The 15,535-nt window shown below is 37.4% G+C and overlaps 1 non-coding gene across 1 annotated transcript; it reads right to left on the bottom strand.

The window, feature by feature from the left end:
• Positions 1-15,186: 15,186 nt before the first annotated feature.
• Positions 15,187-15,320, bottom strand: LOC142460519 (small nucleolar RNA SNORA31). The gene has a single exon (XR_012786710.1). It is a non-coding gene; the product is annotated as a small nucleolar RNA SNORA31 (small nucleolar RNA).
• Positions 15,321-15,535: the final 215 nt, after the last annotated feature.

Consider the following 15,535-nt stretch of genomic DNA (forward strand, 5'->3'; position numbering starts at 1 on the left):
CTGAAAGTTTTCCAGAGAATAGATTGCAATCTTTAAAAGTCATGCCAAAAATTTTAAAAAAGCATGAACATAAAAAACAAATCAATTTTCTCCTTAAGGTGTCTAAGTTGTAGGAGAGGCTAGTCACTGGTGGGTTTGAGCTGTCAGCCTTGCATACAGCAGCCACAGAGCTACCGGGTCTCCATGGCAAAGGGAGAGCAGAGATATTGGTTGGAGGTTGTAAAGTCAGAGCGTTCACTAGGCTCAGTTGAAGGTTGTGGTTGTTAGGTGCCATCGAGTCATAACAACCCTATTACAACCCTGACTCATAGCAACCTTATGACAGCAGCTTGGAAGGCCTCTCTAGCCTGCACCATTTTGACAATTTTTTAACTATGTATGAACCCCTTGTTGAAGTCACCGTGCCAATCCATCTTCCAGGGGGTATTTCTCTTTTTTACAGCCCTTCTACTTGACCAAGCATGGTGTCTTTGTCCAGGGACTGGTCTCTCCTGAGAACGTGTCCAAAGTACACAAGGAACCTTACCATCCTTATCTCTAAGGAGTATTCTGGCCACACTTCTTCCAAGACAGATCTGTTCATTCTTTAGGCAGTTCATGGTATTTCCGATATCCATTGCCAATCGACATCATGATTTATGTGCACTGAGTCTTCTTTCATCTTCCTCATTCAATGGCTAAATTTGACATGAATCCAAAGGGGTTGGCAATAGGATGGCTGGGGGCAGGTTCACCTTAGTCCTCAATGTTAGAATCTTTCTCTTGAATACTTTCACGAATCTTGTGCAGCAAATTTACCCAATGCAATGTGTCCTTTAATCTCTGGATTCCTGCTTCCATGAGCATCGATTGCGGGTCAAGTGACACACAATCCTTGACAATTCCAATCTTTTCTTTGTTTATCATGATGCGACTCCTTGGTCTGGTTGTGAGGTTTTGGGGTTTCTTTACATTGAATTGTGATCCATTAATGAAGGCTGAAATTTTTCATCTTCCACAGCAAGACCTTCAAGCCACCCTCTCTTTAAGCAAACAAGGTTGCATTTTATGCATATTTCAAGTTATTATTAAACTTTCCTTCACTCTTGTAGTTGTAATCTTCTTCCTATAATTCATCTTCTCTATTTACTCAACATACATCGAATACATATAAGAGGATACAAACATGATGCACACCTCTCTGATTTTAAACCATGTAGCATGCGCTTGTTCTATTTGAATGACTGCGTCTCGATCCATGCACAGGCCCTGCGATGGATCATGAGAATAACCATGAGAAAAAAGGTAGAGTTCTAGAATTCCCATTTTTTTCTCAAGGTCAGCCATAATTTGATGTGCTCCACATATAATCAATAAAACACGAGTAAATTTTCCCCTTGCATCTCTACTTTAAGCCAAGATCCAAATATCATCAGAAAGAATACCCCTTGTCCAACACTTGTGAATATGACCTTAATTTCTGGCAAAGCTCCCTGTCAATGCACTCCTGCAAATGATGTTGACTAATATGCAGCAAAATTTTACTCATATGTGATATCAGTCACATTGTTCTATAAATTTCACATTCTGTTGAAGCACCTTTCTTTGGAGTATTGGACAAATATAGCTTCAAGTCGGTTGACCAGATAGCTGTCTTTCATATTTCTTGGCATGGACTATTGAATGTTTCTAGTGCTTCATCAGCACGTTGAAATATTTCCTGCAGTATTCTGTCAATTCCTGGAGTTATATTTTCTGTTAATACCTTTAGTTCACTGTGTCTTTTGAAATTTTCTGTTCACCTTTTTTAACAATCTCAATTCTTCTTTTAGCTACTCTACTATCAAAAGCAAATTTCAGCAAATGTCTTGACATTCACTTGTATCTTTTCTTTTTTCTCCTCTTTTTATGGAGCTTTTGCTTTCTTCATGTGTATTAGTCTCGATGGCATCCACAGCTTGTCAGGTCTTCGGTCATCAGTGCTCAGTGAGTCAACTCTGTTATTGAGCTGTTCTTGACATCCAGGTGGAATATATTGAAGGTTGTATTTTGTCTCATGTGGAAATGTTTTCATTTTATTCAAATTCAACTTGAACTTAACATATGAGCATTAATGGTTTATTCCATAGTCAGCCTCGACCTCATTTTGGTTGATGCCATTGAACTTCTCCATTATCTCTTGCCACAAATGTAATCAATTTAATCACTATGTATTCTAGCTGGAGAAGTCCATTCGTGAATTTGTCATTTGTGCTGTTGATAAAAAAGATATTGGTGATGAAGATGCTAGAGATCTTGAAAAATTCTATCATGATCTCCAATGCTTGATTAATTAATGAAGGTCCTGTAGACTTTATTCCATCTGAGTCATTGGGCCAACTCTACTGTGAGAAGGTAGAACTTCCTCAGCCTTGTTTTGAGTGCCTTCTAAACGGAGGGGCTCATCCTCCGGCACTGTATATGAGTTTTCCATGTGCCATCTTTCTTCGGTGGAGTGCTCAGAGGTATTCACTGTCAGTCTGGAGGTTTGCAGCCAAATACTTAACTCACTGCGCCATCAAGTTTCCTTGAACTAATTAAAAAACCGTAATTTTATTTTTAAAAATACATTCATACATATGATCCAGTTAAGTCAGGGTACATGCATATTTTTGAGTCTGTACCTGCCTATTGATACTAGTTATTGAGAATGATTATGTCCATAATCTACACTGGGATTCACACTTACACATATATATTTCATACATACAGGTGCACACACACCCAGTAATTTATGCAGCTTTAAAAGAATTGCTAGAGAATCTTATTTTCTTAATAGATTAAGAGTTCATCTGTGGGAAAAATGCCAATTTTTCTATGAGTAGTTGGTACAACCTGGCAGTAAAGGAATTTAAACGGGTTACATTATTAAGACTTGAACTCTTGCCAAATGACAGCAATTTTGTTTTAGCTTCAGTAAATCCTGTCTACATGGTTATTTAATTATGAAAGAGACACTAAGGAAAGAGATATATGAGAGAGATCTCAAACCATTTGCTGGATTCAGGAGCTAACCTAGTTAAAATATTATCTCCAATAGACAGGAACATCACAGGGCTTTCAAACGAGAATTCACAGTAATTTAGACAAAAATGTTCTATGTTATGTCAAGGGGCTTCAAAATGCTCATGAAACATTTTCATTATCTTTCATTTCATTTTTCCTTGAATATTTTGAAGTCCCTTCATTCTTTCTATATTCAGATGCCTTGCGGTTTTCATCCTATGTGCCTATGCATTACAGATACTTGTACACAGGCACTGTGTGAAAAATTAAATTAAATATGCCTAATAAATTCTGCTGTATAAGGCTCATAATAAAATGAGTTTAATTTATGTGAGCAATCGCACAAGAGTAAATCATCTTAGTCAGTTAAAAATATTTCATTCTCACAAAACCAAGTTGCAGATGGGTAGGAATTGTTATTTTACTCTCTTATTTTCTTCTTCCAAGTCAAAAATAAATGTTAAAAATATATCTCAAAAAAACCTACTTTGAATTTCTCAGAAAAGTGATTAAAGATAAGGAAAGAAAACTCTACTGGGGAAGAAACACGAATGTGGAGATCCTACACCAGGAATCAATCATTTGGTAGTAAATGTCTGCCAGGTACTATTTGCTGAGAATGTTCTATGTAGCCATCAGAAAACTTACCCCGACCAAGGTAACCACAACAAGTTGCCAATAAATCAAGTTAGATAATGAGGACCCAATGAATCAGAGTACAATTGTTCTCTGTCCATAGGGTTCTTATGACTGATATGTCAGACGCACATCGCCAAGACTTCCTTCAGAGGCACCACTGGGTACACCCAAGCCTTCATCCTTTGGTTAGCAATCCATCCTGTTATCTGTGCAGCAACCAGGATCTTCCAGGAAAGAGCTTTTAAAACATCCATCCACTGTGAATTAAGCTCTGCAGGCTTTGTAGTTGTCCTTGTTAGATACCATTGAACCTTCCGTCTACTGAAACACACGCTGAGCTGTGCTCACCATCATTGCATGCTTGAGTGCTGAAGGGCAGCCCCTCTGTCATCCATCCTGTTGAGGTTCTTCCTCTTTTCATGGTTGCCTACTTTACAAAGCCTGATATAATTCAGCCGCTGGTCCCTCCTGACAACATGCCAACAGGACGTGGGAAGAATAGCCACCCTTTCCTTCTAAAGTGTATGGCTGTACTGTTTCCAGGACCCATTTGTTCATTTTTGGCAGTCTATTGTATGTTTACTAGTCTTCATCAACAGCAAATTCAAAGGCATCATTTTTTCCTTCAGTTATTCTTATTCATTATTCAGTTTGCACATGCATATAACGCAATGGAAAATACTATGACTGGGGTCAGGCTCACCTTTGTACTCAAAGGGGCATTAAACTTGTTAAATTCCAGAAACTTTTTTTTTAACTCTTAGAAGTACAAGATAACCCAAATCCCACAATATGTCCAGGAAAATGTGTTGGAGATTTTCCTAGTGTTATGGTTAGATGCCATCCTGCTTGCTCGCACTTCCATCGATCCCATATACAGCGTTAACAACCAGTGGCTTGATCCTGTACACCCTCCTGGGAATGCTAATTGTTGAAGCAACGGTGGCCATTCATCTCATTGAGCGCTTCCCACATTTTGATGATTAATGCATGTTTGCTACATTTTTTCTATCCTTTTGAGCCATGCCACACCAGCAAATGAAAGTTCAAAAAGCTCTGTTCCTTCCACATTATTGACATCTACCCTGCTGTAAGGAGGCAGTTCTTCCTCGATAGTATTTTATAGCCTGCTCACTGGAAGGATTCAACTTCCAGCCTTAGTATAGCGCAAACATTACTTTCAGCTAGGAATATATATATTAGTTAATAATTCAGCTTCCACTGCAAAAAATGAACACTGATAAGCAGCCCGTAGTAAAACTGAATGTCCAAGACTATAAATATTGATGATTTGGGGCCCCTGCTGCTAAATATTTCCAGCAATATGGGCCAAGTTATCTTTTCAGATATCTACATGCAAACATTGCTTCAATAGAGAATTTAATGATACAGCTATGGTTTTGGTAGAGTAATTTCCATAGAAAATGAAATAAAATAAGCTTAGGAAGAGCTTATTTCTTATTTCAAGATGCTCTTCAGAAGTGAGGCTGGTAAGATGTCATTTTATGTACTTTGAGCATATTATCAACTGAGACCAGTCCCTAGAATTTTAGAATTGGTTGACACTTTGTTCCTAGGGATCTATGTGTGTGTGTATATATATATATATATATATATATATATATATGTACATATATAGTAGTTTCTAGAGTAATAACCTTGTTTCTAGAGCAATATATATTTATATATACATGCACATATATATTATTCTAGAATATATATAGATTTCGCTTATTTGGTCCCTTTTAAGGCATGCATGAGCTACAAAGAGGTAGCTAGATTTAGAGGGGACTAACCAAGTTCACATCTCTCCAGTGACATAAGAATCTTACAAAGTGAAAGTTTTGTGAGAGGTTGTGCTCAGATCCAGCAGCCACTGCTTGGGAGAAAGATGAGGCAGTCCACTTCCTCAAAGACTTAGGACCTTGAACAGCTGCAGGAGTAGTTCTGTCAGCATCATTGGGTCCTTATGGCAGTGGTTAGGTTTTGTAGTGTTTCAGATGTTTACTTATGTAAATACTATTCTAGACCAAAGATTATGCGAAGAAGTGCTCTCCTGGTTTTCTGTGCAGTATGTATCGTCTTCGTGCACTTGTGCTGATGCTTAACTACTACTCCTTCCCTTCCTACTTACCTTGTTGCTTCTTTTTTGTCCCTCCTCCACCTCCTCTCTCTTTGTTTCTGTTCTCTTTACCTTTAATCGTTTATTTATGAACCCCTAGTGTTGACTAGGGGCAAGGTAATACATGCAATAAATTTGTCAAAAGTTGTATAGTTTAAGCCCACTAGACTCTCCTTAGAAGATAGTCCTGGTGTTCTTCTACCCAAAGCTCATAGTATTTAATGCCCTGTGTCAGTTTCATTCTGCACACGTGTGGCTGACATGAGTCAACATTGACGGAACAACTCACAGAAATAACAGAAAAATTGTCAATAAGCTAGAGACGCTGGCAAGGACAGGACCAATGTAAGTGTTGGTGGGGATCATGCTGAGGTTCTGAAGAGGATACAGTAGGACTGCATGGGAAAAAATGTCCACTCAAAGTGATGGCATTGGGGATGCTTGCCAAGAAAACACAAGTTTAACACTGGATGATACAACCAGAATATGGCTCAGCCCAAACTCAAGTGACACTAGTGATGTTTTGATATTTGTGAATAGAATTTTTACATAGTTGATTTCCCTTGTTTTATTTTGATTTACCTTATATTTTTAAATTTTTGCTTCATTGTTGCATTGAGGCCAGATATATTATAACTTTAAAACACACACACACACACACAGACACTGTATAGTCATTCAAATCAAAAACCAAATTCCCTGCCATCAAGTCGATACCAACTCACAGTGACCTTATAAGACAGAATAGAACAGCTTTTGTGAGTTTCAAAGACTGTAACTCTACCAGAGTAGAAAGCCCCTTTTTTCTCCCTTGGATCAACCAACTAGTGGTTTGAACTGCTGACCTTGAGCTTAATAGCCTTTATTTTGTAGTGTAACCACTACACCATTAAGGCTCTTTATTTTATAGTGAAGGCAAATCTAAGCTATCATATATCTATTGTATAGCTAATGATCTAGATCTTGTTTCTTAGTGTGAATTATAAAATATTTGAAATATAGAAAAAATTAGAAGACTTTTTACTGTAATTATACCCACATACCCACTTGTTTTATTATATTTATATTAATATATCCATTTTCTAGCCTCTTTGGGTTAGAATCACCTGGAAAGCAATGAACATCAATTCTTGTGCCAAAATATCATTTAATGCATAGCAAATAAGTTATATATATGAGTATGCTTGCCTGAAATATTTCAATATTCACATCATTCACCAGAGTACACTATTGTCTATAATTTTCCTTTGTTAATTGTAGCTAATGTTATCCATAGTGAAAGATACACTTAATAAATCCTCATGTCTATTGCATTAATGTTGGTGAGAGCTTACGTGAAACCCTTACCAAGATAGAGAACATTTCCATTACCTTTTGAAGTTTCCTGATCCTCATTTCCAATTGATCCCCATCTCTTTCCCCACTCCAAAGACATCTCCCTGATATTTATTTCTACCAGAGATTCGTTTCCCTTGTAGCTATTTTTCTAATTGCACAGTAAGTTCTCATTTATATAAGACTCCATTTATTCTGCATACCATGGGTTTATGCAGACAGCAAACACTTTCTACCTTTGTTTGCCAACAGCTTCCTCCCTTTGGAAGTCATTTTCTTTAACATTGCTATGCCAATTTTTTTACAAGTTGCTGTAAAAAAAATAGCACCACATTTACATAAACCCCCTGGGGTGGGGAGGGAATAGCTGGCAAACAAATATAGAAAGTGTGTTATTGGTGTCAAAATATGGTAATATTGCTGGCATATTGTTCGTTCTTCCCTTTCCATTGACTAGTTGCGTTTCAGTATGGCATAATTGTGGCTTGAGTAGGTACAGTGGCCAAGAGAGACACTGTTCTTGGACATGACCCAAAGGGTAATTGCCAGACACTCTAAGCACCGTTGGATTTCATTATAGTTACAAGCGATCTATGTGTCACTTTGTCATTCTGTGGAGGCTTGTGTAGCGCTGTGATGCTGGAAGCTGGGCCGCAGGCATTTCTAATGCCCGCAGGGTCAGTCATGGTAAACGGGTCTTAGCAGGGTTTCCAGGCTCAGAAGAGACTGGCTAGAGGACTAGGTGATCCACTTCTGAGGAATTAGTTACGGAAAACCTTACAAATAGCAGGGGGACGTGGTCTGATATGGCATTGCAAGGAGAGCCCTTCCAGTTAGAAAACATGCAAAATAGGCCTACACTGAGGAAGAGGTGCCTTCCCAAAGGAGAGCCAGCCTCAGGAAGAAGGGTGAAGCAAAGCTTCCAGGGCCGCCTCCAGCTGGTGAGCGGACACCTGAAAATGAGAAACAACTGCAAACAGGCCTCATAACGAGAATGTGGAATGGAGGGCGTAGGGATCTAGGAAAATTAGAGGTCATCAAAGGTGAAGTGGAGCATATGAAGACTGATATCCTAGCCAGGAGTGGATAGAAGTCGACTCATATCGGCCATTTTGAATTGGCCGAACACTGATTAACCACGCCCAGAATGACAAAATCAAGAGAAGGAGCATTACCTTCATCATCCAAAGAATATTTCAAGATTGATCTTGAATTGCAAAGTCATGTGTGATAGGAGAATATTAAGGAAATCTAGTTAATAAAACTAGGACCTCTTATGATTCAGTGGTTACTCGGTAGGGCTGCTATCCTCATGGTTGGCAGTTCAAAACCAACAGCGCCTCTGAGGGAGGAAGACTGGGCTTTCTACTCCTGGAAACAATTATAGTCTACAGAAACCCACAGCGCATAGATATGAGTTAGGATGGTAGTGACTTAATAAAACTATTATTCAAGTTTATTCATGAACAACTAGAGCCAGTGATGAAGAAAATGAAAAATTCTACTAATTTTGTCAGTCTGAAGTTGATTAGAAGTGCAATTAAGATGCATTGATAATTATTGGTGACTGAAAACAGAAAGTTGGAATCAAAGAGGAGGAATCCGTTACTAGAAAATATGACTTTGATGATAGATTGTGTGCTGGAGACTTCATGATAAAGTTTTGTAAGACGAATAACTTCTTCGTTTCAAATTACTTTTTTCAATAACATAAATGGCAACAACACACATGGGTCTATCCAGATGGAACGTAGGAATCATGCTCACTACATTTTTCGGAAGAGGCAATAGAGAAGATCAATATCATCAGCCAGAACAAGGCCAGGGCCAATGTGAAACAGACCTTCAATTGCTCATTTGCAAAAGAAAGTTAAGGTTGAAGCTAAAGAAAATTACAATAAGTCTAGGTGATTCAAAATATGGACTTACGTATTTTCCATCTGCATTTGAGAGCACATCTGAAGACCAGATTTGACTTTCTAAGTTGCTAGACATTGATCAGTGGTTTGAACCCATTGACCTTCCTTGGGAGAAATATGAGTCTTTTGACTCCTCTGAAGATTTAAAGTTTCAGAAATGCACAGGAGGAATTCCACTTGGTCCCATCTGGTTGGGGTCAGTCCGTGTGGACTGGACAGCAGGAAGTTTGTCTTTGAGACTATCAAAACACATCTTGTTTTTGTTTATACTGTCTATTCTCTACACTCGGTAAATTTTCTCTATTTCGTGCATGTACTTTGTAGATTCACTAAAAGTTTATTATAAAATTATCAAGTAATGTACAAGTAGAGACAGTTCTATTTCTTTATATCCTATTGTTCACCTTTTGTGTTTCTTGTTCTTCTGCCATTATTGCAAAGGATAATATCTTCAATAAAGTTTGGAGCAGTCATGAGAGTGAATATCTTTGCCTTTTTTCCTATACTAGTATATTAACTAGTGATTTTTGATGTTGTTTTTATATCCTATTTTGGCTCTCTGTACACAGACAAAACACGACCCAGTCTGTAGCCTCATCACAAATGTGATGGTAGTCATGGCCTCATGTCTGACATGCTTTTTCACTAATGCTTTACCTTACCAAGCACGGTGACCTATTACTGGAACTAATCTCTACTCATAAGATGTCCAAAATACTTGGGAAGAAGCCTCTCCATCCTCGTCTCGAAGGAGCCTTCTGGCTATACTACATTTATGAAATATCTGTTTGTTCTTCCGTAAGTCTGGTAGTCTGGTGCGTTGTTCAAAAGCATTAATTCTTCTGCAGTTTTTCCTATTTGTGGTCCAACTTTTCACATGCTTATGAGGTGAAGAAAAGGTCAGTTGGGTTAGTCCTCAAAGTGACATGTTTCTCTTTAATACTATAAAGAGGTCTTGTGCATCACGCTTGTCTAGTGTCACAGTCATTTACTTTCCTGAGTGCTGTTTCCATGAGGCTTAGTGGGTGCCTTTTCAAATCCTCGAGGAAGGTCTTGTCCAGTCCTGCTTCGCTGCGAGCTTGAATTGGCAGGTGTTACATTTCTTCAAAATTGTCTTTTCCATCTGTTGAAATCATCAAATAAACGTTCTCTTTTCTCTTGCTAATATTTTGCATTAGATTGATTGACTTTAGGATGTTAATCGAGATTTCTATCACTGGGATCAACTCAGTTTGGTAATGTTTGTCTATCGTGTTGGGTTTTATTTTGTAGTACACTGTTAAGAAATTTTCTTTTACACCCTTAGGAATAATGTGTTATAACAATTCTTGTTCAGGTCTTCCTCCCCTACCACTTTTGCGTTCCTTCTCCCTCCTGCTTCTAACCACCTCTTTGAAATAGGTTGACTCTTGGGCTGCTAATCACAAAGTCAGCAGTTTAAAACTAGGAGCCATTCATAGGAGCAAGACTTTATACTCCCTTAGAGATTTACAGACCCAACAGACTGTAAATGAGTAATGTAGATGCGGGAAGATTTACTCAGGAAAGGAGTTCTCTTGTCTCCTATGGGTGGGTCCCCATCTGGGGTATGTTTTGATGAACATGAATATTGTGTGTGCATGATAAAAATGAGGATAATATATGATTCTTTGAAGTAAGGTATACCTGTTCTTCTTACTAAGTTTGTTTTTTTTTCATTCACTTAAGTAATGGCACTCCTTACCGGGTGTTAACCAGATACTGTGTGAGGGATTAGAAATCCAAAGTGAGTATGTCAAAGAGCTTTATGGAACTTCTGGCCTTTGAATTCAAGTTGAAATACTTTGCCCATCTCATCATCACAGATATTTCTGCTTTGTTGAAGTGAATTCAGTGATTTCTTTTCAATCATTGTAACTTAAGTAACAGTTTTTAACTACTTTGGAAATGCAAAGTTCATCTCTTTATATAGGGCAGAAGAGGGATGGTGTGGCAGGCAGGGGATGAACTGAAGGCCAGAGATTTATATTGCCTTTTGACTAAATTTGGATAAAAGCTCGATAGAAATTAAACTCTTTTCCGCTAAGTGCACCATGGGGAATTATGAAAGACAAGGCTTAAGCGATTCTGGACTTGGCAGCTTATTTATTGTTTTATAGATTTCTATTCAGAGAAGGACAAGACCAGTAACAGACTTGCCACCATGTCCCATTTATTTGGTCTTATTTCTGTGTGTACAGATTGCACTGCTTGCTATCTGATAAATTTCAGTTTTATTGTCCTCTAGAGATATATTGTGAAATTGGGCGGGGGGGAAGCTGTATTTTTTAGTTTATGTCAACAATGAATGGTAGAGGGGGTGGGGGTAGGGCTGATTCAGGAGTGTCTGCTCTATTTGAAATAAAGTCCCTGGTGGTGCAGAGTTAGCAGGTTAGCTGTAACCCAAAGGCTGGAAGTTTGAGTTCAACAAAAAATTGTCAGGAGAAAGGTCTTTGTTATTATTATTTTTAAAATTTTGTTACTCAAAATAACCTTTTAAATATGACAGTGATTCTTAACAGAGAATGAATTCACTTCAAAAAGAGCATTCAGCATGGTTTGAATACATCTTATGTTGTGACAGTTTGGAGATGCTACTGGCTGGAATAATTAGATAGTTGTGATGCTATTAGATATAGAGGACAGGCTCCCCAAACCACAAATCATCCAGCCCTACCGCATGGCCTGAATGAGAAACCCTGACAGGTGAGGTCCATGACAGTCAAGGAAAGTATTCTCTGTTTGGCTGAGTCACTCTGAAGACGAAGTGATTTAAATTTTTTTATTATCTCTGTTTTAAACGGTGGTCTACTTATCTTTGAATAATTGAAAAATCTAATACAAATACAGAATTGTTACAAGCACTCTATCACGGAGATAAAAAGGTACACATTAAAAACGAGGAAGGCAGACATACTTTGGAGATTCTGATCTGTTGTTCATTGACTTTCTGGCTGTGCTAGTATTACCTCCCATCTTAGCCCCCTTATCTGTAGAGTGTTTGATTCAGCTAGTCCAGGGGCTTCCCCATTTGTGTACACCCCCCAGGGACTCTCAGAGGGAAGTAGCTGATTCAATTAGAGCACTCCTTTTTTGTGTGTGTTTGTTATGCAGTGGATCAAAGTTGCAGTCTTTCAGATTTCCAAATGAAAAATTTCAAAATAGTTGATTATGAATGCGGATGATATCATTTTTGCAAAGAAATATCAGCCTTAAGAAGAAAATGTTCAATAAAATCACACTTTTTTTATAAAAATGGAAAGTTCACATGAAAGAACTCAAGTGAAGTATAAAGGTTAATCTACATATTCCTTTCAGATGGAAAAGGAGTCGTCCATAGGTTCAGAATTCAAATAGATCAGGACAGGAAGATACACATTTTAATTTTGGGGATGATCTTTTAACACATTAATACATGTACTTTATCTGATAGTAGGACTGCTAATGTTGCTAGTCTTTGGACATTGGGGGTTCACTGTGCACTTAATCCCTGCAGGTACACTAAAAATGGATTTTGGGTTACTACTATCAACCATGGCTTTTTGCACACCTGGTATTTAGAATGTAGGAACTGGTAGCATTCCCTCGTTTAGATTTGGATCTTATGATTTAAAATCTTTATATCACACCATTTGGTGTGCTTTTTCTGTGTGGACTTTGCTAAGACCTCACTTAAATGGCTACTTCTTTTCAAGCAAGCATTTAGGCCCTCGGGCCCTATTTTTCATGATAGCCAGGCACCACACTTTGCTATGACATCCATGCCTTCAGTGATCTCATGAGGGAAGTACCAGGCAGGGCCATGTCATAAGAACTAATTGTTCTTATATTAAGGCTACAATGAAGTGAAAGCTATGAATCCACTCATATCCCTCTAGTTTCTATATATCCCTGGTTCATTTTTGGAGAGAGCATTGTCATTTTCTTATAGTACATTATAAGTCATCCCCATGGAGCTGACGGTAATTCTACTGATAATACCACTATTTTGGTTAATGGTACACCACTGATGAGCAAAAGGTTTTATTAATATGTAGGACTTATAAGACGCCAATACATAAATTGTTAACTTATAGATCTTGTAAACATGGGTAACGGGACACTAGATACACTTGCTGTGAGGGTTGGAGAATGTAATGAATGTTACTGGATTGTGTGCAAAGAAAATGTTTGAAAAGGTATATTTTGCTGTGTGTATGTTTACCAAATATAATAAATTATTCTATGAGGATGTAAAATTAATAACAACACAGAATAAACATATTTTAGGTAAGTTATCTCCCAAGTTTTCTCCTTAAATCCAATTTGTTTCTAACCTAATTTAACTGTGAACATTCTTTAACCACAACATAAAGCTTGCTATGTCTGTTTAAAACGTTTTATTAAAGTTTGAATTTGGGAAGACTGAAACAGATAACATTCAGACCTTCTACCATGTGCTAAGGCAATTGCCATACCGTTCACTGTTGTGCTTCTAACACACTGCTGGGGAGTGTGTGAGGAGTGACGCAGAGGGCGTCCACTGGACGGAGTAGAAAGGTCAAGGCTGTAATATTTAAGGAAGTGAACTGACATTCCTTTCTCCCGAGGAGGGGTGCATTTGAGCACACTAACCACTGTGCTTGCCACGCTCCTTCCACGTTCCCTAGAAAAGCCCGAGTCTTCTATTGAAATACAGCAATTCAACATGTTTATGTGATTTATATGCTGTTAACATGCGTTAACATAGTATATCCATGGTAATTAAAATATTTAAAGTAGATAAAGTAAAAACTGAAAATATGTGCATGTTAGCATTCAAAGCAATCATCGTTAATAGTCTAATGCAATTTAGAGGGAACTCTTGAGACATTTTTTAGAAAATTCTAGATTAAAATTTGCATATAATTTTGAAAGATGTTTTCACTTCATATTATTGTATTAGTATTTTGATGTTATTATAAGCATTCCCTAAATGTTACAATGGATGAATATATTCCATCATATAGCTAGATAATAATGTAACTAATTCTGTTTTATTATACTTTAGATAATTTTATTTTTTGGATTTAATAAATATCATTGTGAATAAAACCTTTTTCTGTACAGGTAATTATGTCTTTATTAAAAATTACCTAAAATAGAATCATTGGATCTAACTGTGTTTAGCCTTTGAATATTTTAATTTTGATTAATCTTGTTAGGACATTATTTTGTGAACAGGTCATGGTAATGATAGAATGTTAATTTTTGTATTTCTATCTATATGTGCAAGACCAGGCAGTGTTTTATTCTGTTGGACATAGGTTTCTGTGAGTAAAAACTGACTCGATGGCATCTAACAACAACTAACAACTTTTATGCACCTAATGTATCCTTCTTTCTTGAGCATGTTAAGGACAAAGTGTTAACTAAGATTTTTTTCTACATATTGATCAAGTGCATATACATTGAAATGTTCTTTTCTTCAACACGCTTTATACCATTATTCTTAGAGTCAAGAATGATAACATTTTTAGCAATGTATGCACCAACAGCATGAAGAAGCAGGCCTAGTGAAACCATGTTGGTTTGGCCCACAAGTAGTAAAGCACACAGGTAAGACAGAGAGCTAGTTAAAGCAGCAGCACGCTAGTCTGACCACCAGGGAGGGAGATGGAGATGGGATGCTGGCTGTCTTGATTTATTTTGGTCATCCTCCAATCAAGTTGTGACCCAATCAACTCTGTCCACATATTCCCATTGGCCTAAATGGCACCATAAACCCAACTATCACAGTGAAATATATACATCTTTGAGGAAATTAACCAATTTAAGAGGGAAATCATCATCTCAGGAAGGCAGGAAAAAATTACAGATACCAATTTAATTAGATTTAAAATCCTTATTTAATTGAAGTAAGGGTTAAAAAAAGACAGAGAGAAAGATAGATGTGTAGATAAATACATGGAAGGGTGGATGAATGAATGGATGCATGAATAGATAGGCAAGGGGACAAGGGTAAATAGGCGAATAGAGAGATGGATAGAGTCTTAGTGATGGGATAAGAAAGTTTCTTATAAATATGAGTGTCATGAGATGGCTCAGTATATTAGTTAAGCTTCAAATAAATTATATTATTTATCTCCAATTTTTTTCTTTTTCTTGTATGTATGTAACACCCCATTCAATCTGGACCCGCCACAAAGACAGACAGAAAGCGCAGGGATTTTTTTATTCTTTTGCATCCTAGTGCAAACCAAAAGAACAATGGTCAATTGTCCCAGGTCTATCAGTGGATGCTATGATCTTCTACTTAAGATTATTTTTATGACTAAAAGATAAAGCCAGTTGATGATATTTGTATGCAAGGCTAGTGCGTCTGAAATTTTACATAATAATGAAAAGGTACAAGAGTGAGGGGACTTGAAAAAAAAGGCAAACAGATAAGTGACTTGGTAAAATATGCTTTTAAAACACACAGAGTAGCAGGCATGTGGGTGGTAAATTTGCATGTAGT

Source organism: Tenrec ecaudatus, chromosome 10 (genome assembly GCF_050624435.1).
Source record: "Tenrec ecaudatus isolate mTenEca1 chromosome 10, mTenEca1.hap1, whole genome shotgun sequence".
In the NCBI taxonomy this organism is placed as follows: domain Eukaryota; kingdom Metazoa; phylum Chordata; class Mammalia; order Afrosoricida; family Tenrecidae; genus Tenrec; species Tenrec ecaudatus.